Genomic DNA, 6,821 nt, shown 5'->3' with positions numbered 1-6,821 from the left:
TTTGCACTTTGTTTTCTTAGCTATTTCACTACACATTCTATTTCATATCTTCTTATTCTATCATCGTTCTGATTTTCTTTTTCTTTATTTTGGTGCAGCTCTAGGTTATGACCCGAGGGAATCCATCAATATTGATTGAAGGAGACCCTGAGCTTGAATGTACACATCGAAGGAAAGGGAAAGAACATGTACAAGAACAGCCTAATCCAGCTGATTTGGAAGTAGAAGGATCTGACAACATGGCAGAACAAAATGAGCAACAACGGACACTATTTGATTATGCCAGACCATCAGTGTTGGGGACACAATCAAGTATTGTGCGTCTCCCAATCACAGCTTAGAATTTTGAGCTAAAGCCGGCATGCATCCATATACTGCAGTAGTCCGCACTATTCAACAGTTTGGCCGATGAGGATCCAAACAAGCACATAGAGAGCTTCCTCGAGGTGTGTGACATGCTGAAGATAAATGGTGTGACGGATGATGCCATCAAATTGAGAGCCTTCCCATTTTCCTTAAAGGGGAAAGCAACGCAGTGGCTACACTCATTACCTAGGGCATCAATCACTACATTGGAGGAGATGGTAGGAGCTTTTCTAGCCCGTTATTTCCCTCCCGGAAAATCAGCAATGCTTAGGAATGAGATCTCATCCTTTATGCAGTTGGAATTGGAGTCTCTATTTGAGACATGGGAAAGGTTCAAGGAACTCCTGCGCAAGTGTCCGCAACACGGATTCCCGGAGTGGATGATTGTTCAAACCTTCTACAATGGTTTAAACCCGAGTACAAGGCAACTCTTGGATGCGGCGGCAGGAGGTACCTTAGGTAGCAAGACCCCCGATGAGACACGTCAATTGATTGAGGAAATGGGGTTAAATAGCTACCAGTGGAACGCTAGGAAAAAGAAAAAGGTGGCCGGTCTCCATGAAATTGATGCGGTAACTTCATTGGCGGCCCAAGTGGAGAGTTTGAGTAAGAAGCTATATCTTATAGCTTCGAATAGAGTTGCGGCCATGACAAATTATACCGGTTGTGGTGGAGGACATGCTCCTTCCGATTGCCCAATCGTCATAGGTGATGTTTCTTTAGTTGAGAATGTTGACTTTGTAGGTAACGGAATGAGACCTCAAGGGAATCTATACACCAACACCTACAATTCAGGTTGGAAGAAGCATCCCAACTTTTCATGGAGTAATCAAGGACCATAGAAGACCATGTGGCCATCGGGGTTCCAACAACAACAACAAGCCCCTCAAGTGGAAAACAGAATTTCAGGCTTGGAAACCCGAATGACGGATTTGGAGAAGCACTTGGCTAGATTTGTTCAATCGGCAAATACAAGGTTTGAATCAGTCGAGGCTATACTTCACAATCACACCGCCTCCTTGCACAACCTTGAAAATCAAGTGGTGCAAATTGCGAAATCTCTTTCCGAAAGGCCACATGGAAGTTTACCAAGCAACACGGAAACCAACCTGAGAGAACATGTGAAGGCGATCGCTTTAAGAAGCGGTCGTGAGGTTGAAGGGCGGCTTCCGAGTGAGAGGCCGAAAGAACACGCATCCGAGGTCGTAGAGGTTGAGAAGGGAGCAAACAAAGAGAAAGAGGTGGCACCCCTATCTTTCAAGCCAAGAATCCCTTATTCCTCAAGATTAAAGAATGACCAAGGGCGATGACCAGTATAAGAAGTTCCTGAGTTTGTTCAAGCAACTCCACATCAACATTCCTTTTGTTGAGGCTTTGGCTCAAATGCCTAAGTATGCGAAGTTCCTGAAAGACCTATTGACCAACAAGAAGAAATTGGAGGAGAGTGCTTCAGTGGTACTTGATGCTTCATGCTCGGCGGTGTTGCAAAAGAACATGCCGAACAAGAAGAAAGACCCGGGAAGCTTCATTATTCCGTGTAACATCGGCAACTTAGGTGAGGAAATGGCATTGGCGGATTCAGGGGCAAGTATCAACGTCATGCCATATACTTTCTTCCAAAAGCTAGGCTTGGGTGAGCCTAGGCCTACTCGGATGATTTTACAATTGGCGGACCGAACCGTACGACATCCGAGAGGCATCATTGAAGACGTGCTTGTCAAGGTGGACAAGTATATTTTTCCGGTTGACTTTGTAGTGCTAGATGTTGATGAGGATGCAGATGTACCCTTGATACTTGGGAGACCATTCTTGCGGACTTCCAAATCATTGATTGACATGGACGGGGGAGAGCTCACGTTGAGAGTCGGAGACGATAAGCTCACTTACCGCTTTGCTGAAGCCATGCGGCATTCTCTCGATTTTGATGACACTTTGTATTTTCTAGACACTACTGATGAGATTGTTGATGAATATATACAGGAAATGTTCAACCCGGATCCGTATGAAGGTTTGTTCGACCAAGAGGAGAGCAATGAAGAAGTAATGATGGTTGGTTCGACTGGAGAGGAATCATCTACCCTGGGAATCTTGAAGAAGGTGCTCCGGAAAATGAAGAGGGCTCGAAGACGCCACCGAAAATGCCCCAAGACTGTTGGAGATGTACATGAGCCAAGAAAGTTGGACGAATCATTGTTAGGTGGTCCGAAGCCCGATAGTGCACCCTCTACCCTCAAGAGACTTTGCTCATCATGCTTTGAAGTTATGGGTAAGAGGGCAACCTTCATGCATGAACCACCGTGAGGTAAGAAAGATACGTGAAGCTTAGTGACGTTAAACAAGCGCTTCTTGGGAGGCAACACAAGTGTTTACTTTTTTTTCGTACTTTTAGTTTAGTTTGTTTGCATGAATAAATTGTTAAGTGTTGCTGTTTCAATTTTTGAGTGCTTGTGCTGCGATTTTATTGTGGGTTTTAAAAGAATTCATTGTATGTTTTGTTGAGAATTGGCGAAGTTTTGGTCGTTTGAGTTCTATTTTGTGTTTTTATTTGGTATATCTTGCACAATACGGCAGGCTCTGAGTGTGTAAATATGTTAAGACTAGTTCTACAGAGCCTGCAGGTTTTCCTAAGTCATCCAGAGAAAAACACACGGGCGTGTGGAAATTTTACACGCCCATGGGTGTGTACTGTGAACTCTTCCAGCGAGGGCACAGGGGGCGGCTGCGCCTCGTGGGACGACCATGCGACCGGGCGCACGCCTGCGGGTAATTTCCACACGGGCGTGTGTCTTCCTCGCAGTTGGGCGATTTTTCCCGAGAACACACAGGGGCGTGGACTCGCCCCTGTGGGTGACCTTATGAACCACGCACGGGCGTGGGTAATTTCCGCACGCCTGCGCGAAACTCTGCAGTTGCTCCCTCCATCCCGAGAAAAACACAGGGCGTGCGCCGTCCCTCGTGAGTTGAGGCATGTGAATACCCACGCCTGGGGGAATTTCCGCACGGGCGTGTGGGCGACTTTGATATTTTTTTCTCAAATGACCGTGGAAGCCACTGTGGGCGCAGCGCTCGCCTCGTGGGTCCGGGCGCACGGGCGTGGATAATTTCCGCACGCCCGTGGGAGATCGTTCTAAGTCAGTGAGAGTTTTTCCCGAGAGCGCACAGGGGCGTGCATACGCCCCTATGGAGCTTTTGAAGTGAGGCACACGGGCGTGGGGAATTTCCACACGCCCGTGTGGATGCACAGAACGTCAAAAGTCGCGATTTCTGTTTAAAAAGGGGATGATTTCTCTCCTTCTTCACGACTCATTTTCCCTTGAAAACAGTCTCACAACATTCTCCGAGTCCATTGCGCCAGTTTGGTGGGATTTTAGCAAGTTTTCCGGCCGGCTCTCTATTTTCTCATTTCTCCTCGTCAGTAAATTCATTTTCTTCATCTTCTTCGTGAATTCATGATTTCTATTGATTAATCTAGTTAACAATGCTTAGTTTCTTCAATTGGAACAATGATTTACATTTAGAACAAAGTTAGAGATATTTTTCATGTGTATTTTTTTATTGTTGATACCTGGCCATGCGTTTCTCACACCCCGTGAATCCACACGGGCGTGCGGAAATTCCACACGACCGTGTGGATTTCTGCAGTATTGTTTTATCAATTTGTTTGACTAATTTTGTTTAAATTTGGCAGATCATGGCACCTAGGACAAAGAAGTAAACTGATAAGAGGCCACGTGAGTCATCATCTAAGCCCGAGGGCATGCGATTTACGATTCCCGAACATCAGGCCCGTTATGAGCACTTATCGAGACTCCGCTTCGGACAGACTCGATTCCTGGACACGACTATATTACGAGAACTTTAGCAGGGAGATGAGTTTGCTGATGAGGTTGAGGACCTTGTTTCGGAGGGGGGTTGGCGGCAGTTGTTGACGATTAGAGAGCCAGCTATCCAAGAGTTTGCACTGGAGGTGCTATCCTCGTTTGAGTTTGATAGAGCGTATGCGAGCTTCAACAGTTTGGGCACCATTCAGTTCAGAGTGTTTGGACGCCACCATAGTTTGAGCATTACGCAGTTTTCCATACTACTTGGCTTATACGAGGTGGCATTCACAGATTCCGAGGAGTACGCACAGTTGCCTACTGATTATCCTGGAACTTTGACCCCGTAGAGAGCTTACAGAGTGCTATGTGGTCAGGGTCAGTACGAGCTGGGGGTCTCCAAGGCCACATGCCTTTCTCGGCCTCCCTATAGATATTTACACGCAATCATGAGTAGGTCGGTGAATGGCCGTGGCGATAGTACTAGTTTCTTCAGCCGCCAGGAGTTGCTGTACTTGTACTCAATGGTAGAGCGCGTACCGATACACTTAGGGTACATCTTGGCTGATTACATCAGACATCAGAGACAGTACACTAGACTGGGAGCGATCTTCTCGGGTCCTTACATTACGAGATTAGTGTTAAGCATGGGTCTCTTGGATTTGATCCGCGGTGCCGAGAAGACAAGTGTACCCACTCCCCTGGGTCTAGAGACGATGCGGTTGATGGGCATGGTCCGCAGGGTTCGGACAGGGGTTTTTGCGTTAGTTCTACCAGCCCCAGAGATAGCTGAGGATGAGGGTGATGACGCCGGAGCATCTCAGCCCGCCCCCGAGCCTCAGCCCGCAGCGATGGACACCGAGGCACCTCCAGCGGCCGAGGAACCACCCCCAGTGCGTATGTTTTCACCTTCTCGAGCCAATGATCGCTTTGAGAGGCTCGAGAATGCTATAGGAGTGGTCCGAGCCGAGGTTGATGAGATTAGGGCTACGCAGGCCACTCAGTACACAGAGTTCATGGCGCGTTTCGACATATTACAACAGATCCTAGAGTGAGACGTCGCCTCATCATTCGTCCTACAGCCGAGGACTCTTCAGGCACCACCAGTACCTCCAGCACCTCTATCCTCGATCCCAGTGCCAGAGGACCCACTATATGCTTCTACTTCAGCAGCAGCAGCAGCGGAGCACGAGAGCGACTTCGACACTTGACCTTTCTTTTACTTTCATGCATTTTACTTTATTTAATTTACTTGTTTTTAGACTTGTTCACTCAGAAAGGATTTTCCTTCTGAGTTTATGTTATTTTGCATTATGGAGTTGTATTCATTGCTTCATCTTTTATACACTCGAGTTATTTTTGTTTTTCTTGAGCTTCACTGAACCTCCTCGTGTATGCGTGCAGATGGTCTTGTCTTCTTGGAAATTGAGACTTAGTCATGGGCACGACCAATGTGCTTTGGCACTTGGCCGTGCGAGCTTCACGACCCGTTGGAACACTACTCCCAATGAATTAGCTTCATCAAATGCAACACTAGGAGTCAGGGGAGTATTATTTTGATTGCTTCTCCCACATCTATTTTTTTTTAATAATATATTTTGAGTGAGCTTGCCTGTGTACATTGAGGACAATTTACAACTTAAGTGTGGGAGGGAGTTTCATAATGCGCACATCTTTTCTATTGTTCTTGATTGATATATGCTCACATAGCCAATGGCGGTTCACCTTAGTTGCAATGTTTGTATTTTTAAGTCTAGGAGAATTGTTAACATTGAATGTTTTTCATGCTCTAGTTCTTGCTTGAATTTTTTAGGAATTTTTGCCCGATTTACACTCAGTGCACTACTCATTCCTTGAACTCTATCGGAAATTCATGTTTGAGGTTAAAGGGACTAGTTAGGTTTATTTCTTTTTTTTTTTAAAAAAAATGGAAAAATGAAAAGAAGGAACAAAATAGTTTTTTTGTTTATTTGTATTTGTTGGGTGGAAAGAGCAACCACCTATGAAGTATGAAGCTACTCTCACAAGTCGGATACTAGTTATGCCCTAATGAGAGAAAGAGCTATCTCATAGGATGAGTGAAAGCTACCACCCGGGTAGAAAGAGCTACCACCTCGAAAAGTGTGAAAGCCACCTTAGCGGCCGCTTTTGGAAAGGGCTACCTTAGAGGATGTGTGAAAGCTACTACCATCTTTTTAAAAATTTTTTTATCACTTGTGTAGATAAATAAGTCCCTTGCACTTAGAACTTTGAGGAGTATAACTTGGGGTGTTTTTGAGTGAGTTCACACACTTACACGAAAATTCGGGTTTGTTATCCTTTTTGATTCAAGTTTTTTTAGCTAAAGCATTGATTTTTTTTCGTATTTAGTGTTGAAATTTTTCCTTACTTGTAGAATGCTATCTTTGTATACTTTGGTGAACCTATGGCCAAGCACTTTCAACAATTTCTTCATTGATGCACATAATGTTTTAATGTTTGCTTGAGGACAAGCAAAAGCTTAAGTGTGGGTGAGTTTGATGAGTGCTTGTGCGATATAAATGCGAAGCGTTCATTCCTTATGTTGAGCATTACTTTTTCTCAGGTTTTTTTACATTAATATGTGTTTTTTTATGTTACTTTTTATGCAGGGTAGGG

General features: G+C 45.2%; 1 non-coding gene across 1 annotated transcript; it reads right to left on the bottom strand.

The window, feature by feature from the left end:
- Positions 1 to 629: 629 nt before the first annotated feature.
- On the bottom strand, positions 630 to 736 carry LOC120257327. The gene has a single exon (XR_005535645.1). It is a non-coding gene; the product is annotated as a small nucleolar RNA R71 (small nucleolar RNA).
- Positions 737 to 6,821: the final 6,085 nt, after the last annotated feature.

Source organism: Dioscorea cayenensis, unplaced genomic scaffold (assembly GCF_009730915.1).
Source record: "Dioscorea cayenensis subsp. rotundata cultivar TDr96_F1 unplaced genomic scaffold, TDr96_F1_v2_PseudoChromosome.rev07_lg8_w22 25.fasta BLBR01002017.1, whole genome shotgun sequence".
Lineage (NCBI taxonomy): Eukaryota > Viridiplantae > Streptophyta > Magnoliopsida > Dioscoreales > Dioscoreaceae > Dioscorea > Dioscorea cayenensis.
This window is presented reverse-complemented; position numbering and strand designations above follow the sequence as displayed.